Here is a 16630-nt window from a genome sequence, read left to right on the forward strand (position 1 = left end):
AGGTGTACAAGCTCTTTTAAATGCTTGATGACATGGTCCCCCAGACCGGGAAAATATCATTAGACGCCTTGTTCTGATTGTTACTGTTCTCCTCTAGATAAGCTATGCTGTCATACTCAGTGTGCTCCTCCCTCCCCTCTAAACTGACATACACTAGCAATGTCAGCATGTTTCTGAGTGCCCTACAAACATATTTTGCTCTGAGGATGGTCAGATTGTGCCTGCCTGTTCAACGCCCCTCTAAAGTCAGTGGGCAGCCTTATTACATCCACATGGTAGCGTACCAAAGTACACTTGATAGCCACAGGGTCAGCAAACTGCTTATTACAACACAAGATGATGTGCCACTGATTGCTTACATAACCTCGACCTTGTACTCAGTAATTGGGAATGTTTGTTATCTTTATCTTTTGATTTGAAAATACCGAAACTAGACTTCACAGCACTTTCCCCCAGCCACTGCTCGCTATCACTACTCAGATATTCTGTACATAAGTCTTTTTCTGTAATGTGAAAAGCAGCAGAAGCACAGACAGTATTTTCATCAAAGCCAAAGAGGCCGGCCCAAACTTTGGGGAAACTTTCCACCCTTCTTACTAAAGTAACGTGTCTGTCTGCATGGCAGTACAATATTAAATAGGTGCCACTACAGTACATAAGCACATACAGTGAGACCCACAGTTGATGTTTGACTGATGCTGCTTCTGTTATAAAGGGAAACTGATACATTTTTAATGAGTAAATCTTTTCAAGTATCTGTAGTCCAAACTTTTTTCTTTTAAGTTTTATATAGAATATTAGATGGTTGGAAGCTTTGGAAGTTTGTTTTGTTGTTTGTCTTCCTTAATTTCCTATTCCAAAGGCACAACAGGATTTTCCAATATTTCCCTTCCACAGAACTCAATCAAACGATTAACTTCTGTCAAGCAGGGACTGCCACGCACTGATTGAACTTTGGCCGGTCGCTACTGAACCAGTTAAATTTCGATAAGTGTAAAGCCCCATACACACTATCAGTTTTTCTGCTGAGTTTTTCCTTCAGGTTTACCAAAACCATGTACTGCAAGGGCCTGCCTGATTGCATACAAATTGAAACTCCTAAGGTTTGACCTCATATTATATTGTTTTGGTAAATCTGAAGGAAAAACTCAGCAGAAAAATTGATAGTGTGTATGGGGCTTAAGGCAAGTTTAATATATAACTCTAGATTTTATGTTAGCAAAGCTGGCCCAAACAATCTACCGGTACTCCTTTCACTAAGAATTAGCATGACAGGAGAATGTGACCGGATTTCTATGGAGCCGGTTCACATATCTCCAGTGCGGCTGTGGAGCGCACTGCACAGAAATGCTGTGCGTCTATGGCTCAGTTTCAGGGCCAAATCAGGCAAAGATTCGGCCCTGATTCATCCCTGAAACCGAGAACAGGGATGCACAGTGTTCCTGTGTGATCCACAGCCGTCTTAGGTGTGAACCAAACCTGAGGTAAGTATTTTGGGAAGGGTAGGAGAAACAGCTGTTGAAAGTTTGTTTTTATGTTAATGCAAGAATGCATTACGGTAAAATACTATTTGACTTTAGAACAACTTTAAGTCCCCTTTCACATGTACTTTCTGAACAGGTCCACCTGTCAGTTCTCCAGTTGGACCTGATCAGAGCAGGCAGATGCTAATGGACTTGTGTCCGTTTAAATCAGGCTACCTCTGAGTCTTTCCAGTGCCAGAAAAAAAGGAAAAACTCCTTTTGCATTTTTTCACACCTAAAAATGACAGATCGGAGGTAGCCTGATGTAAACGGACTCAAGTCTGTTTACATCCAGCAGGGCATATATCCAACAAGGGTCTGACACAGCCCTCTGTCAAAATTCAGACCAAAAACTGCATGGGCACAAATGTCCCAAAAGTGACATTCTTCCTATTGTGCTCCGATTCACCAGGGGATCAGCTCTTAGACCCCTTGCTGAATGGATCGATGCACTCTCATGTAAAAAGACAATAAGAATGGATTGTGCAGATTTTTCACATTAAACAGTCTGTTTTGAATTCTATAGGAAACATATATGTTAGATGTGTAGGATGAGAGGGGTCGATTAATCCAAAGTTTTTTTTTAACAATATTGTTATTCTTTAAAATATTGAAGAATACATTCTTTAATAAATATTAGATACATTTCCACTTTGCCAAATTAATTGTTTGGGGGACGTTGTAACCACAACCGGGGAGTAGTGATGGCCGAACGGTTCGCCCGGCGGTCGTTTCGCGGCGAATTTCCGACATTCGCGGTCCGCACGTTCGAACGCCTTTTTCCGTCGTTCGCCGCGGCGGACTTACGTGTTTAATGTATACAAGAACTTTAACCTTTGGTGACACGTTTATCATGTGATACAGGACAGCCAATTGAGACATGACAGCACATGGACACTTGTACATTCCCCCTAACCTATAAATACACCCGATCCGGTGGCCATTTTACATTCTTTCTTCTGTTACGATAGGGACAGGTTCCTGTGTGGAGTAGGGAGAGATAAACCACTAGCTATTTGGTACACAAAAGTTCTTTTCAGGACTGGTATAGGTGTTAGGTGTTGATAGGTTTGCTGTGCTGCTGATTCTTGCAGCAGCCTGAGTGTCTTTTGTTAGTTTAGAGAAAGGGAAAGGACGGTGTATGCTACAGGGACAGCCAGATTAGTCTTTCATCATCATCATCATCATCATCATCATTAGCTGTTACTATCAAGGTCCACAAAAGAGCTGTTCCAGTAACCACTAATCGTTCTCTTTTTTTGCCAATTTGTATAGGGACAGGAAGGAAGCAGTGTTGTCAGGCAGTGAGGGTAATTTTAAAGACTTGCTGTTATTATTAGTTCCACAAAGGTTCTTTTCAGGACTGGTATCAGTGGTACAGTAATAGGCTTGTACATGTATAATATTCTTTCTTCCAAATATAGAAAGGATATTATACTTGACTGCTGCCCTTCTGCTGCAGTCTGCTAAACATTCACAACTCACTTGTTCCACAAAAGTTCTTATAAGGACTGGTAACTTGGTATAGGGTGCTACGGTACATAGGCTTGAGTGCGGTACAGTCTGCTGTTCTGTAAGGACCGCTATCGGTCCACAATAGATAGGGTTGACGTGCACCACTGCTGACCGCTCACCTATACTGCAGCAGTCCTTCAGCGGTATAGGGACTGACGTACAGTCTGCTAATCACTAACACACAACCTGCTTGTTCCACAAAAGTTCTTATAAGGACTGGTAACTTGGTATAGGGTGCTACGGTACATAGGCTTGAGTGCGGTACAGTCTGCTGTTCTGTAAGGACCGCTATCGGTCCACAATAGATAGGGTTGACGTGCACCACTGCTGACCGCTGCCCTATACTGCAGCAGTCCTTCAGCGGTATAGGGACTGACGTACAGTCTGCTAAACACTAATACACAACCTGCTTGGTCCACAAAAGTTCTTATAAGGACTGGTAACTTGGTATAGGGTGCTACGGTACATAGGCTTGAGTGCGGTACAGTCTGCTGTTCTGTAAGGACCGCTATCGGTCCACAATAGATAGGGTTGACGTGCACCACTGCTGACCGCTGCCCTATACTGCAGCAGTCCTTCAGCGGTATAGGGACTGACGTACAGTCTGCTAAACACTAATACACAACCTGCTTGGTCCACAAAAGTTCTTATAAGGACTGGTAACTTGGTATAGGGTGCTACGGTACATAGGCTTGAGTGCGGTACAGTCTGCTGTTCTGTAAGGACCGCTATCGGTCCACAATAGATAGGGTTGACGTGCACCACTGCTGACCGCTCACCTATACTGCAGCAGTCCTTCAGCGGTATAGGGACTGACGTACAGTCTGCTAATCACTAACACACAACCTGCTTGTTCCACAAAAGTTCTTATAAGGACTGGTAACTTGGTATAGGGTGCTACGGTACATAGGCTTGAGTGCGGTACAGTCTGCTGTTCTGTAAGGACCGCTATCGGTCCACAATAGATAGGGTTGACGTGCACCACTGCTGACCGCTGCCCTATACTGCAGCAGTCCTTCAGCGGTATAGGGACTGACGTACAGTCTGCTAAACACTAATACACAACCTGCTTGTTCCACAAAAGTTCTTATAAGGACTGGTAACTTGGTATAGGGTGCTACGGTACATAGGCTTGAGTGCGGTACAGTCTGCTGTTCTGTAAGGACCGCTATCGGTCCACAATAGATAGGGTTGACGTGCACCACTGCTGACCGCTGCCCTATACTGCAGCAGTCCTTCAGCGGTATAGGGACTGACGTACAGTCTGCTAAACACTAATACACAACCTGCTTGGTCCACAAAAGTTCTTATAAGGACTGGTAACTTGGTATAGGGTGCTACGGTACATAGGCTTGAGTGCGGTACAGTCTGCTGTTCTGTAAGGACCGCTATAGGTCCACAATAGATAGGGTTGACGTGCACCACTGCTGACCGCTCACCTATACTGCAGCAGTCCTTCAGCGGTATAGGGACTGACGTACAGTCTGCTAATCACTAACACACAACCTGCTTGTTCCACAAAAGTTCTTATAAGGACTGGTAACTTGGTATAGGGTGCTACGGTACATAGGCTTGAGTGCGGTACAGTCTGCTGTTCTGTAAGGACCGCTATCGGTCCACAATAGATAGGGTTGACGTGCACCACTGCTGACCGCTGCCCTATACTGCAGCAGTCCTTCAGCGGTATAGGGACTGACGTACAGTCTGCTAAACACTAATACACAACCTGCTTGGTCCACAAAAGTTCTTATAAGGACTGGTAACTTGGTATAGGGTGCTACGGTACATAGGCTTGAGTGCGGTACAGTCTGCTGTTCTGTAAGGACCGCTATCGGTCCACAATAGATAGGGTTGACGTGCACCACTGCTGACCGCTCACCTATACTGCAGCAGTCCTTCAGCGGTATAGGGACTGACGTACAGTCTGCTAATCACTAACACACAACCTGCTTGTTCCACAAAAGTTCTTATAAGGACTGGTAACTTGGTATAGGGTGCTACGGTACATAGGCTTGAGTGCGGTACAGTCTGCTGTTCTGTAAGGACCGCTATCGGTCCACAATAGATAGGGTTGACGTGCACCACTGCTGACCGCTGCCCTATACTGCAGCAGTCCTTCAGCGGTATAGGGACTGACGTACAGTCTGCTAAACACTAATACACAACCTGCTTGTTCCACAAAAGTTCTTATAAGGACTGGTAACTTGGTATAGGGTGCTACGGTACATAGGCTTGAGTGCGGTACAGTCTGCTGTTCTGTAAGGACCGCTATCGGTCCACAATAGATAGGGTTGACGTGCACCACTGCTGACCGCTCACCTATACTGCAGCAGTCCTTCAGCGGTATAGGGACTGACGTACAGTCTGCTAATCACTAACACACAACCTGCTTGTTCCACAAAAGTTCTTATAAGGACTGGTAACTTGGTATAGGGTGCTACGGTACATAGGCTTGAGTGCGGTACAGTCTGCTGTTCTGTAAGGACCGCTATCGGTCCACAATAGATAGGGTTGACGTGCACCACTGCTGACCGCTGCCCTATACTGCAGCAGTCCTTCAGCGGTATAGGGACTGACGTACAGTCTGCTAAACACTAATACACAACCTGCTTGGTCCACAAAAGTTCTTATAAGGACTGGTAACTTGGTATAGGGTGCTACGGTACATAGGCTTGAGTGCGGTACAGTCTGCTGTTCTGTAAGGACCGCTATAGGTCCACAATAGATAGGGTTGACGTGCACCACTGCTGACCGCTCACCTATACTGCAGCAGTCCTTCAGCGGTATAGGGACTAAGAGTTTTGTCACAGGGTCATTTAAAAAATGACATGCAGAGGAAGAGGCAGGCCCTTCCGCAGGGGTGGTAGGGGTAGGGCAGGAGCAACAGGCTTGAGCCAAAGTGGGAAGTTGCAGAAGGTGCGTTCAATTACTTTAAAGGATGCACCAGACTTGGTTGAGTGGCTCGCTCAGCCTTACTCTTCTGCACCCTCCTCATCCTCTCGATCTGCACCCTCTTCTTCACTCTCTGCTATGTGCACCCCCAAAGACACTACCACCAACAACACGACCACCACCACCACCACCACATACCTTCCGCTTGAGTCACTGGAATTATTTTCCGATCCATATCAAGAGGACATTTCTGATGCGCAGCCACTCTTGGTATTGGATCAGGAAGAGGAGGTAGCAACAAGCGCTACTCAGCAGTCTGACGCCAGTACCCAGATCAGCCCAAGGAGGAGGTTGGTCCCCGGTGTTGCTGCCTACTCCGAGATCTCTACTTATAGCGGTGGGGAAGGTGACGTTGATGATGACGTGTCTAGTGATGTCACGTGGGTGCCCACAAGAGAGGAAGAGGAGGGGAGTTCAGAGGGAGATATGGACCAGCAGATAGGGAGGAGAAGCAGCAATGACTTACATTGCACAGCAGGGACAAAGCAGACTGCAAATGTATCAGGAGCGAGTCATCGACCATGTACGGTCACATCTGGCGCTCCCAGGACACCGGCACATGGCTCCGCAGTGTGGGCTTTTTTTAACGTGTCCGCTGCTGACAATAGCGTTGCCATCTGCAATCTTTGCAGTCAACGCGTTAGTCGCGGTAAGCCCAATACTCACCTAGGGACGACCGCCTTAAGAAGGCACATGAGCAGCCATCACCGAGCCCAGTGGGAGCAACGGAACACACAAAGCCACACTGCAGGCTCTCACCGTCCAGCCTCGTCTTCTACTTCTCCTTCTCCTCTCTCCTCACAATTGTCCTCCACTCCACCTTCCATCACGCCAAGCTCACATTTTTCTGCAAAAAGGCAGGCTTCCGTGGGCCTAATGTTTGAGCGTAAAAAAATGATGATGCCGGATAACCCTCTTGCCCAACGGTTGGCGGCTGGCTTGTCAGAACTCATAGCCCGCCAACTACTGCCATATAAACTGGTGGACTCGGAGGCCTTTCGCAAATTTGTGGCCATTGGAACACCACAATGGAAGGTCCCAGGAAGGAAGTATTTCTCAGAGAAGGGCATCCCAGAGCTATATGGCCATGTTCAGCGGCAAGTGAATGTATCTCTGGCACACAGTGTCGGTGCCAAGATACATCTGACCACAGACACGTGGTCTAGCAAACACGGGCAGGGAAGGTATATCAGTTTTACTGCCCACTGGGTGAACCTTCTGACGGCCGTCAAGCATGTAACCCGTGGCACCCGTGTAGATTTGGTTTTACCGCCACGGATTGCATGCAGGCCTGACTCTTCTTCTCCTCCTCCTACTCCATCCTCCTCCCTCTCCTCCTCAGCTGCCTCCTCCTTTTCCGCTGCTAGCGTCTCTTCCACTGCACCGCCCAAGCTCCCCAGAACCTATTCCACATGCCAGGTGAGACGTTGCCATGCCGTGCTGCGTCTGTTGTGCCTGGAAGCAAAGAGCCACACTGGCCCGGCACTCCTTTCAGCTTTGCGTTCACAGGCAGATGAGTGGCTAACACCGCTCAATTTGACAGTTGGTAAAGTGGTGTGTGACAACGGTGCCAATCTGCTTAGCGCATTGAAACAGGGCAAAATCACGCACGTGCCGTGCATGGCACACGTCTTAAACTTGGTCGTGCAGCGATTCCTTGTCAAATACCCTGGGGTCCAGGACATCTTGCGGCAGGCAAGGAAAATCTCGGCCCATTTCAGAAGATCTTACACGGCCATGGCTCGCCTTGCTGACATTCAGCGGCGACACCATCTGCCGGTCAGACGTCTTATTTGCGATTGCCCGACGCGATGGAACTCAACCTTCTATATGCTTGATAGGCTGCTCCAGCAGAAACGTGCAGTTAACGTCTACCTGTATGAACTCTGCGAAAGAAACGGTTCTGGGGAGCTGGGTTTTTTTTCACCGCGCCAGTGGCTGCTCATGCGCGACACATGCAGACTTCTGCGGCCATTTGAGGAGATCACCAAACTGGTCAGTCGCAGCCATGGCGCCATCAGTGACATGGTACCTTATGCCTTCTTTCTGGAGCGTGCATTGCGTCGTGTCATTGATCAGGCTGTGGAGGAGCAGGAGCGGGAAGATGAGGAAGTCGCAATGCTGGATGAATTCCCAGGGGGGGCTACTCTATCTGAGACAAGTCAACAACAGGAGTCTGATGAGGAGTCAGAGGAGGATGGTGCCGGGGCGGATGAGCAGGAGCAAGAAGAGCATGCTTTAAACCTTTCTGGGATCCCTGTTGTGCGAGGATGGGGAGAGGAGAATGAAGAGGACGACATTATCCTGGATGATGAGCAGGAGCCAGGCCACCACACCGCTTCCACTTTAGTGCAAATGGGGGCCTTCATGCTCCAGTGTTTTAATAGGGACCCCCGTATAAAAAGCATGAGGGTCAAGGACCAGTACTGGGTGGCAACGTACTTAGACCCCCGGTACAAACACAAAATGGCGGAAATGTTACCGCCGTCGCAGAGGGCTGTCAGAATGCAGCACTTCCAGGCCTTGCTTCGAGAAATGCTGCATTCTGCTTTTGCGTGCGCTGGCAGAGGAGCAATTCCCACTCCCAGAGAAGGATTTGCGGGTACCAATCCAACAGCGCCTGCAAGAAGAGGCCGGTTTGAAGATGTGTTGGTGACTTCGGATATGAGGTCATTCTTTCAGCCGACCCATCGACAGGTGTCATCCGGATCCAGCATCAGGGAACGCCTAGACCGTCAGGTGTCCGACTACATTGGGTTAACGGCCGATGTGGACGCTCTGAGGAGTGATGAACCCCTAGACTACTGGGTGGGCAGGCTTGACCTCTGGCCAGAGCTTGCCCAATTTGCAATCGAACTGTTGGCTTGCCCCTCATCCAGTGTCCTGTCCGAAAGGACGTTCAGCGCAGCAGGGGGGATTGTGACCGATAAGCGTACTCGCCTAGCTCACCACAGTGTTAACTACCTCACATTTCTAAAAATGAATGAGGCATGGATCTCGGAGGAATTCAACACATGTGACCAGTAGACCATGTATATGTCTATAAACTATTTTTTTAATCAAGCACACAGACCTTCTTAATTCATTTGGCTCACTTCCTTGACCCAAAAAAGCACACCGTACTATATGCCCCTACCCTCCTCTTTGAAGAGGTTGAGCGGTGTCATATTTCTACTGGGGCTGCTTATGATATCCCTGTGCTGTGCTGACTTCCTCCTGGGGGTTCTTATTATGAGGGGATCACACCATCCCTGTGCTGTGCTGACTTCCTCCTGGGGCTGCTTACGGTGCTGCTGTCAGTGCTGTATGTCACGGTGCTGCTGTCAGCGCTGTATGTCACGGTGCTGCTGTCAGCGCTGTATGTCACGGTGCTGCTGTCAGCGCTGTATGTCACGGTGCTGCTGTCAGCGCTGTATGTCACGGTGCTGCTGTCAGCGCTGTATGTCACGGTGCTGCTGTCAGCGCTGTATGTCACGGTGCTGCTGTCAGCGCTGTATGTCACGGTGCTGCTGTCAGCGCTGTATGTCACGGTGCTGCTGTCAGCGCTGTATGTCACGGTGCTGCTGTCAGCGCTGTATGTCACGGTGCTGCTGTCAGCGCTGTATGTCACGGTGCTGCTGTCAGCGCTGTATGTCACGGTGCTGCTGTCAGCGCTGTATGTCACGGTGCTGCTGTCAGTGCTCTGTATTACGGTGCTGCTGTCAGATGCCTCTATCACGGTGCATGTGTCATTCCGGTATGTCACGCTGCTGGTGATCATCTCCTGCACCCTCTTCTTTGCCTACCCTGGTCCCTGACCTTCCCTCTCCTCCATTGCCTTCATTAGCTCCATAGTCCTGAATTGTTAGAACAATTTCCCAAATAAAATAAAAATGCTTGTAGTTATCGATCCCAAATTCACCTCATACATGTATTATGTCATTGTCCAGATGGTGGGACTACGTTTTACCCCCTAATAATTACCACGTGGCCGCAAATTCGACATGAAGGTTTGCAAAGTTCGCCTCCCATTGAAGTCAATGGGGCCCGCGGCGAACGTTCGGTTTCGCGAACGTTTGGGTCCGTTCGCATTTCGCGTTCGCGAAACGTCCCGTCGGAAGTTCGTCCATCACTACCGGGGAGTATGCAAGAAAAAAAGAAAAATCACCTTTGGTCATTATCAAACAGCCCAATAAGTTTCTGTGCAAACAGGAAGATGTTTATAAAACTGGGCCAAAACAAGGGTAGCTTTGCTCTCACAAGTAAGTAACTGTGCTAAATATAACCTTATTGACCACTTGACCCCGGGAGGTTTTACCCCCTTCGTGACCAGGGAATTTTTGGGGACACTGGGGTTTATTTACTAAAGGAAAATCCACTGTGCACTACAAGTGCACTGCAAGAGCACGTGAAAATGCACTTGGAAGTTCAGTCGCTGTAGATCACTGCAGATCTGAGGGGAAGCTCTGCTGATTTTATCATCCAATCACGTGCAAAGCTAAAACGCTGTTTTTTATTTTCCTTGCATGTCCTCCTCAGATCTACAGTGACTGTAAATCCAAGTGCACTTGTAGTGCAAAGTGGATTTGCCTTTCGTAAATAACCCCCACTGTACTATTATGTCAAATGGACATATTTGCCAGCACACCTTGGATCGTCAATTATGTTAAAATCTTTATTGAAGAATGATCACATCACAGAAGACATAGTGCAACGTTTTTGGAGCCGCACAGTACCCCTTCGTTGTGCATTTATGAAAAAAAAATGTGACAAGCATTTGCCCATCCTTGACAAATTCTGATCGTATTTTGCTTAAAGTGGTTGTAAACCCTTACAATTCACTTTTTCCTACAGGTAAGCCTATAATAAGGCTTACCTGTAGCGACCCCGGATATCTCCGAAACCTGTGCAGTTTAGGAGATATCCAGGATCTGCATGTGTCAATGTCATCGGCACATGGGCACTGAAGCAATGGCACGTACATGCCGCTTGCTTCAGTGAGTGTGGCGTTGCATGCGCGGGAGTGACGTCATCATGGCTCCAGCCAATCACAGAGCCGGAGCCACGATACCCGTAAGTAACTATGGGGAGAAATGTCGCCGGAGGGTGCTGTGTAGGGGCACCGCAGTGAGGGCATCGATCTCATGTGAGTATTACATAATGAGCTAGTATGCTATGCATATTAGCTCATTATGCCTTTGTCTTGCAGGTATTCCTTTTTTTTTTGGTCTACAACCACTTTAATACATTCATTTTCAATGATTGTTAGCTCCATCTAAGAGCCATAATGCAATATTTTTCCTGAAAGTGCATCAGATTAAACACTAAAAACAAACCAATATCTGATGTTGCTACAAATGACAGCTTCACTGTATTAGTTAGATTACAGTTTGCTAACACAGCAAGGCTTTAATGTAAAACACATGTTAAAGCCCAACTATGGGAAACGTGACAATTCCTCCTTTCAGGAGGAATTTCCACAGAAAATTCCACATTGCAAGGGTTAACTGCTCCATCAGGTCTAGGGGGCATGGAAAAAATGATTTACCTTACCTAATCCTTAGTGCTGCCAGACTGATTATTGCAGCGTCTTCTCCCCTGGCTCCAGGGGTCTAAGATCATGACATCATCAAGACTAATGCAGGGTTCCTAGCCCTGCATAGGATGTGATAACGCTGAGGGACAGTCCACCACTGGAGCAAGGGGTCGTTCGCCAGAGTGGAGGGTCAGTTAAGTAAAATGCTTTTACTCTCCCTTAGACCTTTTATCTGATTTCCCAGAGTTGGACTTTGACAGTAATATTGCATGTTGTCTATAGGAACAAATTACCACTCATCCATTGTAAATGCTGACATACACATACATTCCACATCTTAAATCCTATAATTCATATACAAAAACACAACTAAACAAAAGTGATATTTTATCAAAGTGAACGCACAACAAACAACAATTATTCTAAATGCAACTGTAAACTTTCTACTGCAGATCTGAAAATGAAAGCAAATATCGTTTATTGACGAACTAACATTTTCCTTTTCTTTAGTTTCTTACAATACTGCTAAACTGTAGGGCTAAACAACAAAGAGGATTTTCATATCGTTTTGCTTAACAAATCAACCACTTGCCTGTAATCACTTCATTTGCAGCACACTCAAATCAATATAATGCAAACAAATATTAACCATAAGGTGTTCAGCGATTTAAATTGCTGTGTAGTTCAGCACTTACAGTAAGTAGGATGTACATTCTTAATTCACCTCTTTTACGTGTAATAAAATACATTTTGTTCTATTTGTGTCTTACACTGTAACACATCATATCATCTAACACACTATCAAACAAACATATATGACAACCTGGGATGAGAAAAAGAGACACCTTTCAGCACAAACTATGTAGTCAAAAGACACATCCCTGTCACACCTCCAGTTATGTAGACCACAAAGAATTAATGACTTAAAAAACGATTAGGTAAAGCCCAAAGTGCTATTTTTACATCTTTTTTCTTTAAATTGCCTTTCCAAAATAACAAAAAGACAATTAGGGGTTGAATAAATGTTGGATGAAAGATTACTGTAGTATAGGGCAGGCCGTAGGTGGATCACTTTTTTTTCTTCCATTCAACCAAAAAAAAAAAAAAACGGCCCGATACCCCATCCAGAAATTCGCAGGGAATTTCTAACACAAATGTCCCTCCAACCGACATCAATGACTGGGCACTATTCCTCCCTATGACACCAATGATGGGGCACTATTCCTTCCACTGACACCAATGATGATGATGGGGCACGATTCCTCCCACTGACACCAATGATGGGGCACTATTCCTTCCACTGACACCAATGATGATGATGGGGCACGATTCCTCCCACTGACACCAATGATGATGATGGGGCACGATTCCTCCCACTGACACCAATGATGGGGGACTATTCCTTCCACCAGAGAGCAGGTGTTTCCATCAGAGTGCCCCCCATCAGAGAGCAGGTATCTCCATCAGAGAGCCCCCCCCATCAGATTGTCCCCAGAGTTCCCCATCAGAGTTGTGACTGAGCCATCACAAAGTAGAAAAACGTGTACCTGGATAAGTCCTTAACGAAGGAGCATGCTGCAGTGGGGCAAAAGCCGGGCGGAGGAACTTGCTGATGAGGGCAGGGAGCACAAGTGATGTTATTGGTTGTTAGGACAATGGCGGTTTTAGCAGCCAATGACAGTATTGCAATGGGGATCTAGCGCTGCAGATTGGCAGGCGCGGTCCTGTATAGTATAGCCACAGTTGCGGGAGGGGAGGACGCCATCCTTCACTATGTGGCATTGCTGGGCATCGGCGCTTAGTGAAGGATCGGCTCGGGCGGCTCTAGTTCTGCAAAGGGAACGGCGTTCCTGCTGTGAAAAAAGTGCAGGGACGCCATTCTTATGCGTTCCCGCAGGACTCGATCCCTGGTACTCCCCCCTGAGCTATTGTATTGTGACAGCGGGGAGACATCCCCAACAACAAATTAGTATTGCAGACTATAAACTGCATTGCTGATCGAATGGGGAAAATTTGACAGGGAGGATGTACAGAAGTTTACCAGTAGATTGACTTCTGTGGAAGCACAGTGCTCATACATGGATCAAAATTTGTCCGGTACCTGCTTTTTTAAATTAATTAATTTATTTTTTTAGATATATACATAAACCAAAAAAGAAACATTAAACCCTTGATGCCGGCACCTCCCAGCCCTTTAAGGGGTTTCAGATCCTGGGAAACGAGGTGGGGTTTATGACAATGTGACCACCGTGTTTGGCTGTCACACCAGTCACAGGATTGGAAAGCTCTCATTCGCTAGTATGTATTGGAAGCTTTCCGGTACCCACCTGCTACCACACTGGGAACACCCAGAGAGGGCGCTCTGAGCATAGTAAGTTGTTTTAACAGGGCCACATATAAGCGGCCACTCAACGTTAAGGCCCACCCACTGAGTGCTTGCATACATGCGAGCTGCCGGCATCAACATGTTAAGGGTCCATTCACACCAGTCAGAGCTGTACAATACAGTGGCTGGTGTACGGGTCCGGGGAGAATCACCACTCTGTACTGCACAGTCCCTCTTTTTTCTTAAATAACTTTATTGAAATGTCACACAGACATTTGATAAAGTTCAATTGGCTGCAGCACCATGCCAGGTGGTGCCTCGCACTGCTCTAAAAAAAAAGTAGTGCATTCACACAACACAGTGGTGTGAATTGGGCACACAGGAGACAGAGCATTTTGCCTTGTCATAAAGTGGGACTGAGCTGGAATAGCTATCCAGCACAGTCCCACCGCATCTGGTGTAAATGGAGCCTAAAGAGGAACTTCACCCTACTGTGATATCTTTCATTAATCCCCTCTTATTTGTTTTGCTGGGTTATCCTGAATTCATATAATTACATACCTAGTAAATCCGGTATTGATTCATTATTAGCCGCCCCTTGGTTGCTGCATGCCAGGTCCTGCGCCACCATTTCCCTCCTTTCAGGCTTTGGGAGCTGGCCATCTCTTCCGGTTCAGGTTGCCAGTTTCCTGATTACACATGCCAGGTCTGCCCTCCTCTAGTGACATGTCTGCCTCAGCTGAAGTCACCTGAGATATGTGACATGCATTTCCCAGGAGGCACCAGGAGCAGGGAGACGTCATGCCTAATCCTTAAAAAATTGGTCAGCTTTTTACCTTTTTTTGGATGGCAATAAGGCAAAGTCTACCTTGTGAGTGAAGAAGCCCGGCATAGCCACACAAATTTACCTTGTCAAAGCTGGTGCGGTTAAGGATTTGGCAGCCCATTCTTATGAATTGACTGTCTTAACACAATGCATTACAACGGCAAAGTGTGATTGGGCCCTCAAAGTCTTCAAGAAAGCTTCTTAATGCCGCGTACACACGGTCGGAGAATCCGTCGGAATGCGTCTTATCGGACCGTGTCGTCAGATAATCCGACTGTGTGTGGTATGCATCAGACTGATTCCATCCGAATCTCCGTCGGACCCAATTTTCCAACATGTTGGAAATATTTTCCCGACCAACTGGGCCGGTCGGACGTAATCCGATCATGTGTAGAGAATTTTGATCGGACCAAGTGCCACGCATGCTCAGATCAAATTCCTACATCAAAGCTATTGGCTACTAGCCTGAATCTAGTCCCATCGTAACAAAATTACGTCATCACGTTCTGAAAGATCGGATTTTTAGACAACTTAGTCCGACCGTGTGTATGCAACAGTTTCGGACACAATCCGTCAGACTAAATCTGACGGACAAAATCCGACGGATTTGGTTGTGGAAATCTCCGACCGTGTGTACAGGGGCTTAGTCTTTCTGAAAGCTTTACAAATACTTGGTAAACACACTGCTCATATACAAATTTAAGTCTGTATATATAAGGCCTTGTTTGTTCAGACATGCGTCATGCTATAATGATCCATTGTAGTATGTGGGTAATATTCCCTGTGTAGCAGCAAAGATGAGCAGTACATGAATTTTACAATGCAAGGCACTGTTTGTTTTTTAATAACTATCACAAATGTACGCTCCATTCAGGTTTCAGCATATCTGCATTTTTCCGCACCGCACATCACACCAGTGTTCTATGTGCTCTAAGTGTGTCCTGTGTTCATCCAGTGCAGAAAACCGCAGGTCACTACAGTATGTGTGAAGGCACCCTCCGACAACACAGGGCTTGTATAACCTTACAGACACAATCTCACATAGAATAAGAAGTGTGCATCTTTCAAAATGACTAGTTCATAATTGGCTTCTACTTGGGTCCATAGTAAACATAACTTGTTGCTACCTCTGGGAATGCTGCACTATATAATAATTCTGTACTGTAGATTCATTCAGCCAAGTTACATAACAAGCATGCAATTAGATTGGTCCTACTGCCGTTCTTTAGCTTATCTTGGCATTTTTCAGTAAAAGCTTTCCGTGCCAAAGCAAACTGGCTTGATAATAAAAAAAAAGCTCTTGACCTAAGTACCAAAATGCAAGTTTGATGGAGTTTTGCACACACTCGAAAATCTCACAAGTGATCTCTTTAATTGTTTCTAGGCATTTTGCAGATCTGAGCAATCAGTATAAAACTGATAGTGCAGTTGATCCTGGTCAAGGCCATTTATAAGGACTGATTCTGAAATATAGGTACAAGTGTCTCTTACCCTGGGGCTGCACAGAGAAGTTTGCCTGTGTGTGCAGTATGATTTTGGGGTGGAGGCATCCTCACATTTCTGCAATGGAGAGTGTTGGTCAGAAGCCATAATACTCCGCCATGTGCTGTGAATGAGAGATCAGTGTAGCTGGGGATAGTGTGTTACTGCCTCTGTAATTGCTGGGCTGGGTGACCAACCCTGACAGTGCTGCCTCACAACATTGGAATGTCTGAGCTAAGGCTGCTACCAGAGCACTCACTAGTGATCAGAGAGAGCCAAGCCATGTGGACAGTGGTGCAGATAATTACATTTTGGGGGAGATGGCTAAACAGTGCAGAAATTCAGCACTGTGAAGGAGGAGGGTGCCAGCAAAGTAATTACGTGCATACCACACTGAAAAGATTTATTATTTTCAAGTATGCTCCAATAACAACAGATGAAGCTGCGTAATGAGCCTCTTAACCCACCACATAAGTCAAGGGCATTTCACA

The 16630-nt window shown here is 46.5% G+C and overlaps 1 protein-coding gene across 7 annotated transcripts in view; it reads right to left on the minus strand.

The window, feature by feature from the left end:
- The window catches only part of PLCE1 (phospholipase C epsilon 1), a 783803-nt gene extending 767527 nt beyond the window's left edge, over positions 1–16276 (minus strand). For all 7 annotated transcript variants that reach the window (XM_077454232.1, XM_077454230.1, XM_077454231.1 and 4 more), the window contains exon 1: positions 16149–16276. The gene's annotated coding sequence lies outside the window, so the exon portion shown is untranslated. The remainder of the gene's footprint in view (positions 1–16148) is intronic.
- Positions 16277–16630: the final 354 nt, after the last annotated feature.

The sequence above is a fragment of the Lithobates pipiens genome, unplaced genomic scaffold (genome assembly GCF_037356315.1).
Source record: "Lithobates pipiens isolate NorthernLeopardFrog02 unplaced genomic scaffold, aLitPip1_a1.2 Scaffold_25, whole genome shotgun sequence".
NCBI lineage: Eukaryota > Metazoa > Chordata > Amphibia > Anura > Ranidae > Lithobates > Lithobates pipiens.